General features: G+C 50.3%; 1 protein-coding gene across 2 annotated transcripts in view; it reads right to left on the bottom strand.

Annotated features, from left to right (window-relative positions):
* The window catches only part of CUX2 (cut like homeobox 2), a 276,654-nt gene that overhangs the window by 208,145 nt on the left and 51,620 nt on the right, over positions 1 to 16,889 (bottom strand). The gene's annotated exons all lie outside the window — the stretch shown is intronic.

Here is a 16,889-nt window from a genome sequence, read left to right as displayed (position 1 = left end):
AACGGCTGCAACCCCCCAAGGAACAGAGAGCCTCCTGAGTCACCACCTCTGCCAGGTCAGGGAGTGGGTGGGCCCTGGCGGGAGCCTTGTGTTCTCAAGGGCCAAGGGGGCACTGTCGGGCAGAGATTCCCAAGAAGAGTCTGCTGGGGGCTCTAAGTGCAAAAGGATGACCGAGCCCCCTACACACACTCACACATGTAACGTGCTCAACAGGCTCTCACACACAACACACATAACATGCTCTCACATATTACAATGCACACACACGTGCTCTCACACACAACACGTTCACATACAAGCACTCACAGGCATAACGCACTCGACATGTGCAATACACATTCAACACACTCACATACAACATGCACTCAACATGCAACGCACATTCAACATACTCTTACACGATACGTGCTCATGTACACTCACACACATGCTCGCCATGCTCTAAGGTAAAACACGTTCTCACACAACATACAATGCACACACATACGCTCACACACACAGGTGTACACACCCACACAGACCCAGTCACGCAGCAGTGCACCTCCCAGGATGCTCATGCACAGCCATGCACAGACAGAGAAAGACACAGTGAACCCCAAAGAAACACACCCAGACCCACAGCCAGCCATAACCATGGGCGCGTCCCAAAGACACACAGACAGATGCAGAAAGACACAAAGACACACCTGACAAAGACACAAAGGAAGCAGCACAGATCCATACCCGGTCCGCACATGGCCAACTCCCAAAGCCATGAGCCACACAGAGAGCCACACATGCCTCACACACACTAGGCTGGACACACACAGGCAAAGGACACACACACACACCGTCACCCACTCCTGCTCTCACACTCTGAAGTCATCTCAACCAAACCGCTGATGGCCATACCTGGGGATGGGGGCCTCACATCCTGAGGGCACTCACCTGAATGGCTCCTGCCTTCTCTCCGAAGACCCCCAAGGTCCCAGGAATGTCCAGACATGAGTGCTCCACCAACCCCTCACCCAGGCCTGGCAGCCTGAGCCACTCTGAGGGCCCGTCAGCTGCACCACCAGCAAATAAAAAGCGAATGTGCAAAAATAAAACCGAAAGGCTGCGATAAACCAGTCCCCTTCCCACAGGACTCCGCACTGACGCAGGTTCTGCTCTCTGCAATAAACATTTTCATTCTAATTTTAAAAGACATTAGCATTACCTCTTTGGCTCTCTATCCAGCCAGACGGTACCACGCCTGCTGGGCCACCGTGCTGGGCAGCGAGGGGCATGGGGTCCCAGAGCCTCACTCCCTGAGCCGGGAGACCACCCTTCCCAACAGGCACTGACTCGCAGACCCGCCAGCCACCTGGCTCTGATTTACACCACTTGTAATGAAGTTGGGTGGTTAGAGAGACTGGGAGCCCCAAATCTGGCTAGAGACACCCTAAGCTTGCCCATGAGAATTCCATTTCCTCCAGTCAGGATCCGTTCTGGGTTCAGTCCTGTAATACAAGAGGAACGCAGTGCACAGGAAGACGGCCCTCATATGGAGGGTCTGCCCCGAAAAACGGAGGGCCTCGGTATGCACTGGGGTGCTGTTCTCCACCCCACCACTCGCCCTGCTGGCAAACTGGTTCTCACCTCACACCTCTCAGCAGTGGCCTGGACTTAAGAGAGAAGACAAACCCTGTTTGGGAAAGCAAGATGAGCCACTTTGATAGGCTGAGAGGCCTAGACCTTATTAACGGAGCACAGCCTCTAGCCCATGCCACACCCAGCCTTCCTTGATGCCCCACCACTCTGAACAGGTGATTCCCAAAGCCGGCCTCCCAGCCTCTGTCCATGCTGTGCCATCGCTACAGCACCTGCTTGTCTCCCTTTGCCTGGACCGTGCCTGGCTATCTGTCAGAGTCAGGTCATTCTGTATGGCTGGGAGCCTGGGGACCCCACGTGGAATGGGCAGCCCAGTCCCTGCCTTCATCAGCCCACTAATGTGGTGGCCTTCTCCTTCCCCAGCCTGCACTAAAAGCCTCTCCTGCTCCCCCGGCCCCGGCCCCCCACATCCTGGAGAGCTTGTCCCACCCAGGCTGGTTCTAACAGCTCTCTGAGGGTTCCCCGCGGTCTCCCCACACCGGGCTCAGCAGAAGCCCAATATGTGGTTGCTGGGTGGCTGAAAGAACGAGCAGCTCATGCCAGCCAGGTCCGATACCTCCAGTTTGGGCCACAGTCCTCCCCTCTGGACTTGCACAGAGAAACCTTTGAAAAAAGGGACACCCAAGTAAGTCCGGGCTAGGGGGAGGGAAGCAGCACTGGCCTCTCGTTCCTGCCAGCTCTGCTCTGGGGCTGGGGTACAGGTTGGCTCCTGATGTCCCCCAACTGTTCACATACCACCATGTTACAAACTGAGACTCTGCAGGCACAGAAATGTGGGATGGGCAAGAGAAATGTCAGCAGGTGGCCCACAGCAGCCGTGGCATCCTCCCCTGGGGCCTCTTGAGTGTCCCTCTGAAATAGCCCCCTAACTCTGCTCTTACCCCTACAGCCCTCCTTCCCATGCTGACTGGAGGCTCCTTGAAAAAGGCAAGTTGGATTCCGTCACTCTGCTTTGGCCTGAACTCCTCAGTGGCTTCCTGTAGCTCTTAGAATTAACTTCTAAATCTTTACCCTGAGCCTCCAGAAAAAGTCCAAACTCTGTGGTGGCCCAGGAGGCCTGGCCTGATCTGACATCCACAAACAGCTCCAAGCTCACCTCCACCCCTGATACGATGACTCATGACTCCCCAGTGCCTCCATTCTCATCTTCTGTGCCAATGTCCACATTGTTCCCTGTGTCTGGCAATCTCATCCTTCAAGATCTGCCACAAAGGGTCTCCGGCAGCTCCTTCTCAGCTCCTGGCTCTGAGCGTCTGCAGAATGTGGTATCCCCTGCTGTAGAGCACGGCCACCTTGCACGGCCATGGGTGGTCATCTCTCCTGGTGAACCCCTTGCAAGGAGGAGTCCGTCTTATTTATCTGGGGGGCCCCCCAGGTCAGGCCGGAGTAGACACATTCATATGTATGAGTTAGTGCTGCTGTGATTAAAACCATTTGTAAGCTCTCTCTGCTGCCTGGTGCCTTGCTCTAAGTATTTATACTACATTAGTTGGTTTCTAATAAATAAATAAAGCCAAAAAGAAAGATCCAGGCTCTCTTACTTCCCTCCAGCTCCCCATGGCCTCTCACTGACTTTGGATTCGCCATAGGACTTGGGGAGTCAGCCTGTGAGCAATGGGGGGAGACTCCCCCAAAATCAAAATAGGATACCGTGGGGAGGTGATGGAGCTTGTCTGCAGCCTTGGATGATAAAGCAACGTCTCACCCGAGACAGGCACCTGAGCATCCAAGACCCTCAGTCTCTGTCCAGGGCAATGTGGGTCTTGCTACAAGGCCAGCCACCCTTGTGGTCCTGGATGTGCACATAGGTCCGTGGGCCCCACTGTCTAATCCATCTCCTGGATGCAGGAGAACCAGGACAGGGTTTGCACAGGGCCGGCTCTGTGTGCTTTGAAAGACAGATGGGGCCCTGGGAAGTGACAGGAAGGGTCCCAGCGAAGGACCCCAGGTGGTGCTGGGCTCTGCCTGATAGATGGGAAGATCCTACTTCTAGGATTTAACACTGTTTATTTTAGAAAAGAGGTTTGGCCCTTGAGGCCAAGATCTTTGCTGCCCCCCAACTTCCTCTGGCCAGGGCTCCTGGACAATTCAAGCTTGGCTCACAAACCCTCCCCACAGCGGAACAGCCCTGTGGAGGAAAGCTGGAGACATAGCTGCGGTAGGAAATAGGAACTCCAAACAATGTGTCAGAGAAGAGAATAAGGGACAGGGAAGCTGTGTGACCTCCAGCAAGTTGACTTCACCTCTCTGAACCTCAGTTTCCTCATCTGGAAAACCGGCATGAGTCATAAAAGCTCCTGAGACCCCATGTGAGGAGTGCCCAGTACATGGCCTGGCCTCCTGCCTCTGCTCCATGCCTGGTGGCAATTATGATAATTATTTGGGCAAATCCAACTGGCTTCTGGGAGAGCAGGAAGAAAGGACAAAGGGAGAGAGAACATGCCTAGAGCACACGCAGAGCCTCAGGGCTCAGGCAGATAGGGAAGACGTCCCTGCCTCTTATTTCCTCTCACCAACCACATAACAGGCGGGTCAGAAGGCAAGGACCTTGCCTTCCCCATTCTCCTTCCCTGGCTGGACAGCCTGCACCTCCAGACCCACTGCCTGACCGTAGCCCAAATTCTCCTGCTCCCTTCAGCCATGTAGCGGTTTAAGTGTGTACCACAGAGATCCCATTCCCAATTCCGCCCACCTACCCAGAGAGCTCTATTTTAGGTTTCCCAAGAACAACCTGTGGTCTGGCAATGACACTGCTCTGAGTGCCAGGCAGCTCTGGGTACTCCACATTGACAGGGGCTCAGTGACACAGACAACCCACGGCCATCACGAGCCACTCTCACCAGGTTTGGCCGAGCCCCCAGCACTCCCTCCGGCCCACCTATCCACTGCCAACTCCATTTGGCTCCAATCAAAAAAAACCCGTTGCTGTTGAGTGGATTCCAACTCATAGCGACCCTATAAAACAGAGCAGAACTGCCCCATAAGGTTTCCAAGGAGGTGCTGGTGGATACGAACTGCTGACCTCTGGGTTAGCAGCCACACCTCTTAACAGCTGTGCCACCAGGGCTCCCATTTGGCTCCGGAGGACATAAAACTTTCCCGGCCCTAAGCCCTTGCTTGCACCTGCAGAGCAGATTTGGGGGCAGCAGGGAGAAGCTCTGCAGGGACGGATAGAGTGCCAGGCGCTTTAGGCCTACACATGACTGTACCAGCAAGTCCCCCACTAGAGCTTAGAGCCCTCAAAAGGGGTAACAGTGTTCAAAGAGAAAATAGTGAGAGTGAAAATAGTAATACTGGTAACAATAATATAGTAATACTAACAGCTCTAACTTACTGAACACCAGCTGTATGCCAGGCATTGTGTAAGTTCTTCCCCAGTGTCCTCTTATTTACTCCCCACTACAAACCTTGAGGAAGGCAGCATTTTACGCTGATTTTATAAATGAGGAAAAGGAGACTCAAAATGGTGCTCACTTCCCCAATGACCCTATTTTACAGACCAGAAAACAAAGACTCAGAGAGAACAGGCTACTTGCTGGAGGACACACAGGGGTGGCCACCCAGAACTTGATTCCCAGCTTATCTGTTCTGAAAGTTCATGCCCTAACCACAGCTCTGTTCCCTCCCCAGCAAAACCCACAACAACTAGTAACTGAGAGCCTTCAAGAAATGCCAGGGAGACGGCCTGGTGCTGGGGAGACTGCAGTGAAGGTAATGGTCCCCTTGCTCTTGCCACTGACCTTCTCATGGGGGAGAGACAGGTGATCAAGGGTGACAAGGGCCAGGAAGGGGATTAGGGGAGGATTTTATAACAAGGATGATTTGCCTTCTCCCAGTGATCAGGGGAGCCCTCCTGGGTCCCCTGTGAACCACTCAGGTGCTCAGGTTAAACAAGACTGCTTCTCAAGCTGCATAAAACTTCCAGCACAACAGGGCAAGACAGACGTTGACTGAACAACTGCATATACTCTTTCCATTGCTTAAAATGGTGGAGGTCACCAAAGCCTGGGCACCTTTGCAGCCAGAGCATGCTGGAAAGACAGACATCCAGGTTCCGTGGCCCCCACCGACTCCCCCGAGGCTCAAGACAACAGCAGAAGTTACTCACCTGGCTGGAAAGCAAGGCTCTGGGCACCACCCCAGCCAGCTCCCGGCCTGTAAACTTCTCCTGCCCTTCCAGCCTCAGTGAGGTGGCCAGGACTGCTCACTCCAGGCCCAGCTGCAGCCTCTGTTTTCCCTCCTTCATGCAGCTCTTGGAATTATCGATTCTGCCACTGGAACAGCCAGGATAATTCTGCTTAGCTTCAAATACCTGGCTTTCATGAATTCCTTGGCCAGAAGGTTATAAAGCTGCCTCTAAAACATGGAGGAAAGATTAAGCCTGTTTATGGTTAACAGTACACTGTGCCCTGTCCGTCAAGCTGCCTGTCTGCTGTTGAGAGTTCACTATTAGATACTTATTTAAACAGCCTCACAAGGCTTCCAAGGAAAGTGCAGTTATGCCTTTTTCCCCTCCTTGCTGGTATGAATGACTATAGATAAACATCAATTCGCTCCTGCAGACCACAGTCACAGTAAATAAATTTTTCAGGGAGCTCAAGATCCACACAAAGGCTCCGCCAAGCTCCCATTTCACACAACATCAATGTTTGGCCTCCAAGAAATAAAAGCTCTAAAGTGTCCATCGCTAGGGCAAAATTATCAATTGTCAAGTCACTTTAAAAGGAGAAAGAAGAGAAGAGTATTTTAGAGGGGCATTTCCTCCTACAGCGTCACAAAGGTTGACTGGACAGGCACCTGCAAAACAGCCTCTGGGACTTTTCCCCTAAAAACCTGGAGCCCCATCCCCCAAATTTCTGGTCCCTGACCCACTGCTACCAGGCAAGGCCAAACAGCCACTGCTCAGAGCAGCGGGTTCCAGCCGAGTTCTGTGACTCCAGTGACTCAGGCTCCAGGTTATTTTTACTTTCTCAAAGTGTTTTTTTTTTTTCTTTTTTCCCCACCACTTATAGAAGTGGCAGACGAGGCTTGTCTATTATAAAATATTTGTTGCAAACACACACACACTGTCACTTGGCACCCCGCACACAGCTCCTGTCTGTAAAAATCTCAACTCTCTGTGGTGCAAGGGGCAGGAGATAGGGAAGCTGAGATGCCCTCCCAGGTGAGCCAGGGTTTACGTAACCCTCCGGGCCACATAGCACAGTTCTGCTGGGTGGAGGTCCTCCAGGCTGGGAACCGAAAGTACACTCCATTTTACAGATGGGGAAACTGAGGTTTGGGGGAGTCTAAGGAAAGAAGGAGCACAGAGCAGTGGACTTGGATGTACTTGCATTTGAATCTCAGCTCTATGTGGCCATGGGCGAGTCACTTAAACCCGCCCAAGCTTCAGTTTGCTCATCTGTAAAATGGGGACAGTAGCATTCTCTCCCTCACAGGGTCATGGTGAAAAGCAGCTTCTGAATTTGTATTTGTTGGCTATTGTTGTTAGGTGCTGTCAAGTTGATTCTGACTCAGAGTGACCCTATATGTACAACAGAACAAAACATTGACCAGTTCTGTGCCATCCCCACAATCACTGCTATGTTTGACAGCATTGTTGCAGCCATTGTGTCAATCCATCTCGTTGAGGATCTTTCTCTTTTTGGCTGACCCTCTATTTTACCAACCATGATGTCCTTCTCCAGGAACTGGAGTTATTTGTAGTTAGCTTTATCATTAAAGGAAGGATTCAGACCCTCCCAGCCAATTGCTGGCGGGAACCAGCACTGGGTTTGAGAGAAGGGAGCGCTGTTCTTGGAGTCAGCAGATCATGCCTGATTCCGGCCCCATGTCTTCAACTCATGGCCCTCCTCCCAGCTCAGTTTCCATCTGTACAATGAGACCTTGGACTCCTCTGTCTCTAGCATTAAAATGCCTATGCGATGTCATACAACCGCCTCATAGGGAAGATGCTGTTATTATCCCCAATTTACAGAGAGGGAAACTGAAGCACAGGGAGAAGAGGGCTGTCGAAGACCAAGGAAACACAAATATCCCTGGGCCTGGGTTCAGCCACACTCCGAGCCACACTCCGAGCCTCTACTCCTCCCTCCCAACCACACAGCAAAGACTCTGGAAGCCTAAGTTTTTCAGTCAGAGAGGCATTTAGGAGTAACACTTGGAGCCCTTCTTCCCCATGGTTAGGGGAGTCACCTCACGCCGTCTTCCCACTCCCCACTTCCCCATACAATTCCAAACAAAGCTCACAGTGAAAAGTCAACGTCAACATTTTCTGAAGAAGCTCTTCTACAAAAACACACAGAATTGCAGACAACACCTGTCTGGGTTTTTTGAAGGTTCCAGGCTGGGTGGGGTATGAGATCAAAACAGCCTGTCAGGTGGACCAGCAAGACAGGGTGACCCCATCCTGTATCCCTCAATGACCCCACTGCAGCTCTCACTGTACGCAGAGGACTGCACAGGGAATGCCGAAGGCCGGCGGTTACACTTGACCTTAGCCAGCGGTGACACAGCTGCGTCTCCTCCAGGCCTTCCTGGAAAGGGCCCAGCTGAGTCAGGAAATCCACCTTGGCAGCTTTCTGGCTGTGAATCTCACTCCCCTCCCCTGAGTGGAACAAAGAGGCCATCCTCTCAGGGTTGCTTATCCCCAGCTGTCTCTCTTGGCACCAAGCACAGGGCCTGGCCCCCGGCTGCTGCAGTGGGCTCACTGACTCCTAACGGCTACCTTTTGGGGTGAATCTAATAAGTGACCCATTACCCAGATGCAGAAGCTGAGGCTGAGAGAGGCTGATGTTCCACACCAAGTTCCTACTTAGCTAGGACATGGACGCAAATCTGTTGGACTCCATCACCCATCATGCTCTTGACCTCAGAAGACTAAAGGAGATACACATGAGGCACACAGTACGTGCATCATAAATGTTGTGTCTGCCTTGGAACCCGCTGTTTGGTGATGACGTTGCTTCCCAGCACCTCTCCTGAGACGGACAGGAGAAGGGAGGCGAACCAAAGAAGAGAGAGAGAGAGAAGTCGTACCTCTGTTAAGCTGACCTGGTTGTGGCACATCTGAAACACCACTGAACAAAGTGAGGGAGGGCCTACTTTTAAGGTCAGGGCCCTTGGCCCCGGGAATGTTGGCGACTTCTGGGTGGGGTTTGAAGAGCCCTGTTCACTGAAGTCGCTGGCTCAGGGAGGATTTTGTTTGGCCCTCATCTCAGCACATGATGCCAAGAGATGGGGGAGGTGGGAATTACCCCTATTGTACAAATGATGAGACTGAGAAACAGAAACATAAAGGACTGGGATCCCACAGTCGCACAGAAACCGCCTCATCCTGGATGCTCCCTCATCAGGCCCCACACCGAGCTCTGTCAGTCCTACACTGACAAACGTTCTGGGCTCATCCCCTTCTCTGCAACTCCATGTCCCAAAAAGCCGCCAAAATGCCACAGCTGCCTCCTTGCCGGCCTCCCAGCCTCCACTGCACACAATAGCCAGAGTTGTCTTTCTCTGTGCTAGTCTACCTGCATCCCTCCGCTGCTCAAAACCCCATCACCCTCAAGATGAAGTCCAAACTCCCTACCCAGCCATGAGCCCTCCAGCCCACATTAAACAGCTCGTTACAACTGCCCAAACATACCCGTACCTCTCACCTCTGAGCCCTTGCACTTGCTGTTCCCTCTCCCTGGAACACCCTTTCTTCCTCTTCCTCCCAATCACCCTGCAAAACCTACTCATCCTTCAGCTCTCGGCTTAGGTATTGCCTCCCACAGGGAGCCTCCTGGGTGGCCCCTATGATATCCTGTGCCATCCTGCTCAGGGAACCAACAGTCAAGCAAAACTTGGGCCCAGGAGCCACATTAGTAGGGTAACTCAAGCAAGGAGCTCAGCTTCCCTCCGCATCCTCTGCTCAGCACTCTGGGCCTTGGGGCAGACAGATCGCAGAGCTCCAATTACAGACCTTGGACACTGCCAGTGGTTTTTGCTTTTCTTCTGGAGAGGCTGCAGTCAGAAGACAGGATGGGCCCTCCACATTAGGGGCCTTCTGGAGTCTTTTCTGAGAGCATCTGAAGGGGTGAGGAGGTCTGGCCTAATTACGGAGATGGGAAGCTGCCTGGTCCCCTGTAACTCTGGCCTCACTCACCCAAGCACCTGTGGTCAGCAGTGGGGCCAGGCGGCTGGGAGGAGGGCCCCCAGGTACCTATCCCACTGCACCATGGGCACACACAAACAGCCATTTTCAGGGCATTTGCAAAGCCTGAGCCAATTTCCAGGGAGAAGATGGGGCTGGAAGCTGGGCTCTGCCCCTTTCCAGCTCAGGAGATCCTGGGACGCAGCTTCGGGGTTCCGAGTCTCTGCTTCCTCATCTATAAAATGGGGATGCTCACACCCATCACACAGTGAGGTGATGAGGACTAGAGTGGATGATGCTCAAACAATGCCCGGCACTTACTAAGGTGCACTTGCGCTTGTTATTATTACTGTTATTTTTAGGGAGAGCTGGCCTTACCCTCCGGGGAACAGCCTTCTCTACACAGACCAAGTCTATCCAGTCCCAGGAGAAATGAGTATCAGAGGTGTCCAAAATGCCAACCCCTACCCTCTGCCTATCTGTGGCGGACACCGTCAGGGTCTCTACCCTGAGTCCCCTGGTGGTTGACTGTGGCCTTATGATAGCAGAGGCTGAAGTCCATGCTCCCTGTCTAAGGACCCTCTCAGCCAGGGTTCAGAATATCAGAGGCTAGTTGGGAGGAGACACCCAATACCTCTGAATACAGTATGCGGGCAGTCAGAATCAGGGCTCCAAGGTCCCTCCAACCCCCATTCAGAGCTGGGAAAAAGCACTGGACTAGAAGTGAAAAGATGCCATATCAGGTGGCTCTAACCCAATCTCTGCCATGTACAGGGAACATGACCATCAATTAGGTAGTCAGCCACTCTGGCCCTTGGTTTCTTTTTCTGTTAATGGACATAGCCCTCTCCGTCCTGTGGATATCCTGCAGCTCTCACGGGAAGCGAGAATGGTAATAACTCCCTACAATGTGTTATCTAATACATTTTCTTATTTAATCCTCATTATTACCCCCATTTCTCAGATAAGGATACTGAGCTTGAAGAACAGAAAGCACTTGCCCAGGACACAGACTGGTGATCTGCAGATCAAGGACTCAATCCCAGTAGTGCTAGACTTTGCCTCCAGAGCCTGTGCCCTTGAGCACATCACAGGACAGAAGGTGATCTGAGAACAGCAATGTGTTAGACAAATAGAACTGTGATCATTACCAGACTTCTAGAGCTAAAAGGGACATGGAGGTTATCCAGTCCTATTCCCTACACCTCCACAGGGAGCAGCTCCCAGTCTCTTTTCCTCCCCGTGCCTCAGTCTTCCCACGTGTACAATGGGAACAACACTACCTAACACTGCACACCCAATGTCCTTGCCTAAGGCAAAGGAGGCAGAGGCCAGGAGGGCTCACTGACTCCTGAGGTCAGCGACTCACTCAGGAGCAGCCAGGCAGGAAGCCCAGGCTGACTCTCCTGCACAGTCTCCAGCCACGTTTATGTCTGTACTTGACAAGTCTTCCCCACAGTGCCCAGCTACATGGTCAGAAATCACGTGAACGTGAGTGAGAGAAGTGAGCTTCATGCTCTGCTCAGCATCCAAACCGTGGGAACTCAAACCACATAATTACAGGAACACCCTGGGGTTGGAGTCCCCCTCTCCACACTTGCTGGCTGTGCATCTTAAAGCAAGTCCCTTAACCTCTCTGAACCTGTTTCCTTCCCTGTAAAAGGATGGTATCATATCCATGTACTCCATACAGTTGCTGTGAAGACTTGAGTTAATACATCAAAGTGTTTGACACATAGTAGGGTTCAGTCCACTGAATTTTTTAATATTTAATTAAGAGCTTACACTCCTTCACCTTTTCTTTTTTGAGATTAAACTTCCTATTTGAGGAGATGGCAGAGTCACATGTAACTGTAAGAAACAGAGAGATGCTGTGTACCCCTCACTGTTTCCCCCAATGGTAACACCCTGCAGAAACTCTAGTATGGTATCACACTCAGGGTACTGATGCTGACGCACTCAGGGTACAGGTCGGTCTCATCACCACAAGGGCCCTCATGCTACCCTTTTTTTTTTTTTTTAATAATTTTTATTGAGCTTTAAGTGAACGTTTACAAATCAAGTCAGTCTGTCCCGTATAAGCTTATATACACCTTACTCCATACTCCCACCTACTCTCCCCCTAATGAGTCAGCCCTTCTGGTCTCTCCTTTCGTAACAATTTTGCCAGTTTCTAACCCTCTCTACCCTCCCATCTCCCCTCCAGACAGGAGATGCCAACACAGTCTCAAGTGTCCACATGATACAAGTAGCTCACTCTTCATCAACATCTCTCTCCAACCCATTGTCCAGTCCCTTCCATGTCTGATGAGTTGTCTTCGGGAATGGTTCCTGTCCTGGGCCAACAGAAGGTTTGGGGACCATGACCGCCGGGATTCCTCTAGTCTCAGTCAGACCATTAAGTCTGGTCTTTTTATGAGAATTTGGGGTCTGCATCCCACTGATCTCCTTCTCCCTCAGGGGTTCTCTGTTGTGCTCCCTGTCAGGGCAGTCATCAGTTGTGGCCGGACACCATCTAGTTCTTCTGGTCTCGGGATGATGTAAGTCTCTGGTTCATGTGGACCTTTCTGTCTCTTGGGCTCATAGTTGTCGTGTGACCTTGGTGTTCTTCATTCTCCTTTGATCCAGGTGGGTTGAGACCAATTGATGCATCTTAGATGGCCGCTTGTTATGCTACCCTTTTATAACCAACACCCTACCTCTCCTCCCCACCCCGACCCTGGCAACCACTCATCTGTTTCCCACTTCTGTAACTTTGTCATTTCCAGAATGCTATATAAATGGAATCATACAGTACCTACCCTTTCAGGACTGGCTTTTCAAGATTCATCGAGGTTGTTGCACATATCAAGAATTTGTTTTTTTTTACTGCCAAGAAGTATTCCATGGTGTGGATGTACTACAGTTTGTTTAACCATCTACCTGTTGAAGGACTCCTGGGCTGTTTCCAGTTTGGGGCTATTTATCAGTAAAGTTGCTATGAACATGAGTGTGCCAGTTTTTGTGTGAACCTAAGTTTTCATTTCTCTGGGATACAGTCCTTCATTTTTAAACTCTAACAGCATGTAGTTTTATTCATTTACTTATTCATCATTCAACAAATATTTATTGAGCACCTGCTATGTGACAGGCACTGTTCTAGGCACTGAGGAAACAACAGTGAACAAGGCAGGACAATACAAAACTGAATAATTAAACAGATGACTTACAGCATAATCCACCAGTGCAATACACAAAGAACAGAAAGTGTTCCCTGACTGATGATAAAATTAGTAGCTGCTCCCGCAAGCTAGGTCAAGTGCTAAGCACCGTGGTACTTTTTCCTCAATGAAACACATTACCTTCTAGTTAAACATACAATGCCTCCAGAGGAGGGGACAAGTCCACAGGCCAGGAAGCTGGGTGGGAACTTTTTATTCAGGGTGTTTTCTTTAGGAAGATCCTGGCTATACTGGAACAACCCAACAATGTTCCCATCTCATAAGCTTTAGGAGACATCCTTGTTTGGTGCCCCAAGTGATGAGAAATATTTCTCAAGGGCTTATTGTCCTTGGCATTGTTCTAAGAACTTTACATCACCTGAGATAACTGCACTATTACCCTCATTTTAGAAAAGATAAAACAGAGGTTCCAAAAGGCTAAGCAATTTGTCAAAGTGCATACCATTAGGACGGGCAGAGCTGGGGTTCAAACTCTTGAGGACAGAAGGAGTTGATTTGATGGCCTAAAACGAGAGCCTCCTTTCTCGCTTCCACGTCAGCTGTGTCGTTACATGCCCTTCTCTCTTCAGTGGCACACCTCATTAAAGGCCCTGAGCAGTGACCCTTCCCAATATAAATCGGATAATTCCCCATTAACTATGAAAGACCTTGCTGTTGATGACCTCAATCAGTACGTTCTAAACTCTCATCATTATAAAAAGAAATAATCAGATCTGCCGAACCTGTTCGCTTTTGTCAAAATGTTTCCCTCCTCAACTTGCTTCAGGCCATATGGGCCCAGCCACCAGTGGAATAAGGATTTCCTCCACCAATGAAATGAACTTCGTCCTAAGTCCCAAATATATATATATACACATACACACACACATAAAAACCACCAAAACCAAACCCAGTGCCGTCGGGTTGAGTCTGACTCATAGTGACCCTATAGGACAGAGTAGAACTGCCCCATAGAGTTTCCAAGGAGCACCTGGCAGATTCCAACTGTTGGCCTCTTGGTTAGCAGCCGTAGCACTTAACCACTACGCCACCAGGATTTCCATATATATATACGCATACATATAAGGAATATTTAACCTCTTGTCGTTGTATGTCGTTGAGTCAATTCCAGACTCATTGAGATCCTATAGGACAGAGGAGAACTGCCCCATAGGGGTTCCAAGGCTGTAAATATCTTTATGGAAGCAGACTGCCACATCTTTCTGCAGTGGAGCGGCTGGTGGGTTCAAACCGTCAACCTTTGGACAGCAGCCAAGCGCTTAACCATTGCACCACCAGGGCTCCATATTTAACCTCTTAATGCCACCAATGACTTCAGTAGAAGCAGAAAGCTTGCTCTTCTTGCCAGAAGGGGTTGGCAGCTGTGCGTGACTGCTGTGGCTATGACTAGAGAGTTCCCAACTTGCCACTGCACTGCTTCCAGGTGACTGGAAGGGAGCTTGGAATTGGGCTGCTAGATCAGGCTGGGCACAGTAGGAGTCTCTGGCTTCCCCATCAGCTGCTCCTGTTCCTAATCCCTGACCTCACACCATTCAAAACATCTTCCAAACAATGCCAGACACAGAAACGGCTCCCCATTAATATTCACTCATGCAACAATGCACTGAGCACCTGCTCTGTACAGGCCCTCGCTGGGAGGTGGGGAGACAGACCCCAAACCCAAATAAACAGCCCAATACCCAATTATAAATTGTGACAAAGGCTGGGGAGGGAACCAAGGAGTGCTGACATAAGAATAAAGGTAAAGGATGTGCTTTAGAGAAAAAAGCCAGAGAAGGCATCTCTAGGGAGATGAGAACTAAACTGAAGGAACCAGCCAAGGGAAGCACATTCTGGGCAGAGGCAATAGCACATGCAAAGGTCCTGAGGCACGGTCAAGCTTAGAATATTTCAGAAACCAAAAGCATTTAAGGAATTTTTCTGGCATTGTCTCCTCCTACTCTCTGCCTCACTCACTGGGTTCCATCCACAGTGGCTTCTGTAATGTTCCTCAAACCTTCCGAGCCCATTCCCAACCCCCCTTCAGGGAATGCCTGAAACATCCTTCTCCACCTCCACCCCCAGCTTTCTGCACGGCTTACTTCAGCGGTGTGCTGGTAAATGTTTAACAGCCAGCTCTCTGGGGGAAAAGTTCTAATTTATGGCATTTGCCAATTCCTATGGTATAAATATTCCCACCAGCTACCAACATGATGTCAGTGAATGAGGAGCTGGGAGGAGATGGGAACTGGTCTGAGCCAACTCTAGCCACTGCTGATTTGCTCCCTCATTTCATTCAGGTCTTTAAATGTCACCTCAGCAGAGAAACCTTTCCTAACTCTCTCATCACTTCCAGCACCCTCAATCCCCAACCTTTCTCTTGTTTTACTCACCATCCTTGTCACATTTGATTGTCCACTTATTTCTTTCTTTACCACGTATCTCCCCCTGACTCGAATGCCAGCTCAATGAAGTCAGGGGACTTTGCCCGACTCCTTCACTGCTATATCACAAGTGCCTAGAACAAGGCTTGGCACATAGTAGGGGCTCAATAAATATTAAGAAAATTAAAAAATAATGAGAACGCCCATGCGGCTGGCCTGTAGTGAGCATGAGGGTTAGCCCAGGCCTATGGCACAGGCCTTGTAGGCCCTGATGAGAGCTTTGACTCTTCCTCTCACCACAGAAGCTTCGGGAAGGTAGGGAACATAACAGATTTGCGTTTTAAGGAGAACGCTTTGGACGCTGGGTGGGAGAAGCAGCTTGGAGTGGGCAAAAGCTGAAGCTAGGAGCCCCATGAGAAGGCTACTGTGGTCATCCAAGTGGCAGTGAGAAGAGACAGAGAAAGGCACCCCTGAGACACAATCAGAAGGAAAAGTCACCAGGCCTTGGGGGTGGATGGGGTGTGGGGACCCTGTTGGGCCTCAGGCCCTTCCCAAATCCCCACTCCCAGCAGGGACTATCAAAAAGGGAGGACAGAAAATGGGGACAAGATGCCGGAGTAGTCAGACGCTTCCAGTGAACCCTCTTACAACAATGACCCAAAAAAACAAGTGAAATGAGTATATTTATGACAAGCTAGGAGCCCTGAACATCAAAGGCAAAGTTAGAAAACTGGCTGAGAGGCAGTGGGAGGGAGAGACAGTTCAGAAGTGGAGAGAGTTGCCAGACCTGAATAGCAGGGAACCCTCAGGCTGCGGTGGGCAGTTAGTTAGTAAGTTGCAAAAGGACAAAATTGTATGAGACCACTATTATAAGAACTCGAGAAATAGTTTAGACAGAGAAGAAAATATTCTTTGACAGTTACAAGTGTGGGAAGGGAGGCAGGGAGAAGGGTTTTCACTAATTAGATAGTAGAGAAGAACTGTTTTAGGTTAAGGGGAAGACTACACACAACACAGGAGAGGTCAGCACAACTGGACTAAACCAAAAACAAAGAAGTTTCCTGAATAAACCAAATGCTTCAAAGGCCAGTGTAGCAGGGGCAGGGATTTGGGGACCATGGTTTCAGGGGACATCTAAGTCAATTGGCATAAAAAAAATCTATTAAGAAAACATTCTGCATACCACTTTGGAGAGTGGCATCTGGAGTCTTAAATGCTAGCAAGCAGCCATCTAGGATGCATCAATTGGTCTCAACCCACCTGGAGCAAAGGAGAATGAAGAACACCAAAGACAAGATAATTATGAGCCCAAGAGATAGAAAGGGCTGCATAAACCAGAGACTACATCAGCCTGAGATCAGAAGAACTAGATGGTGCCCGGCTACAACCGATGACTGCCCTGACAGGCAACACAACAGAGAGAACCCCTGAGGGAACAGGAGAACAGTAGGATGCAGAACCCAAATTCTTGTAAAAAGACCAGGCATAGTGGTCTGGCTGAGACTAGAAGGACCCCAGAAGTCATGGTCTCCAGACCGT

Source organism: Elephas maximus, chromosome 22, assembly GCF_024166365.1.
Source record: "Elephas maximus indicus isolate mEleMax1 chromosome 22, mEleMax1 primary haplotype, whole genome shotgun sequence".
Taxonomy (NCBI): domain Eukaryota; kingdom Metazoa; phylum Chordata; class Mammalia; order Proboscidea; family Elephantidae; genus Elephas; species Elephas maximus.
Note: the sequence above shows the minus strand (reverse complement) of the source record. Positions and strands in the feature narration are given on the sequence as shown.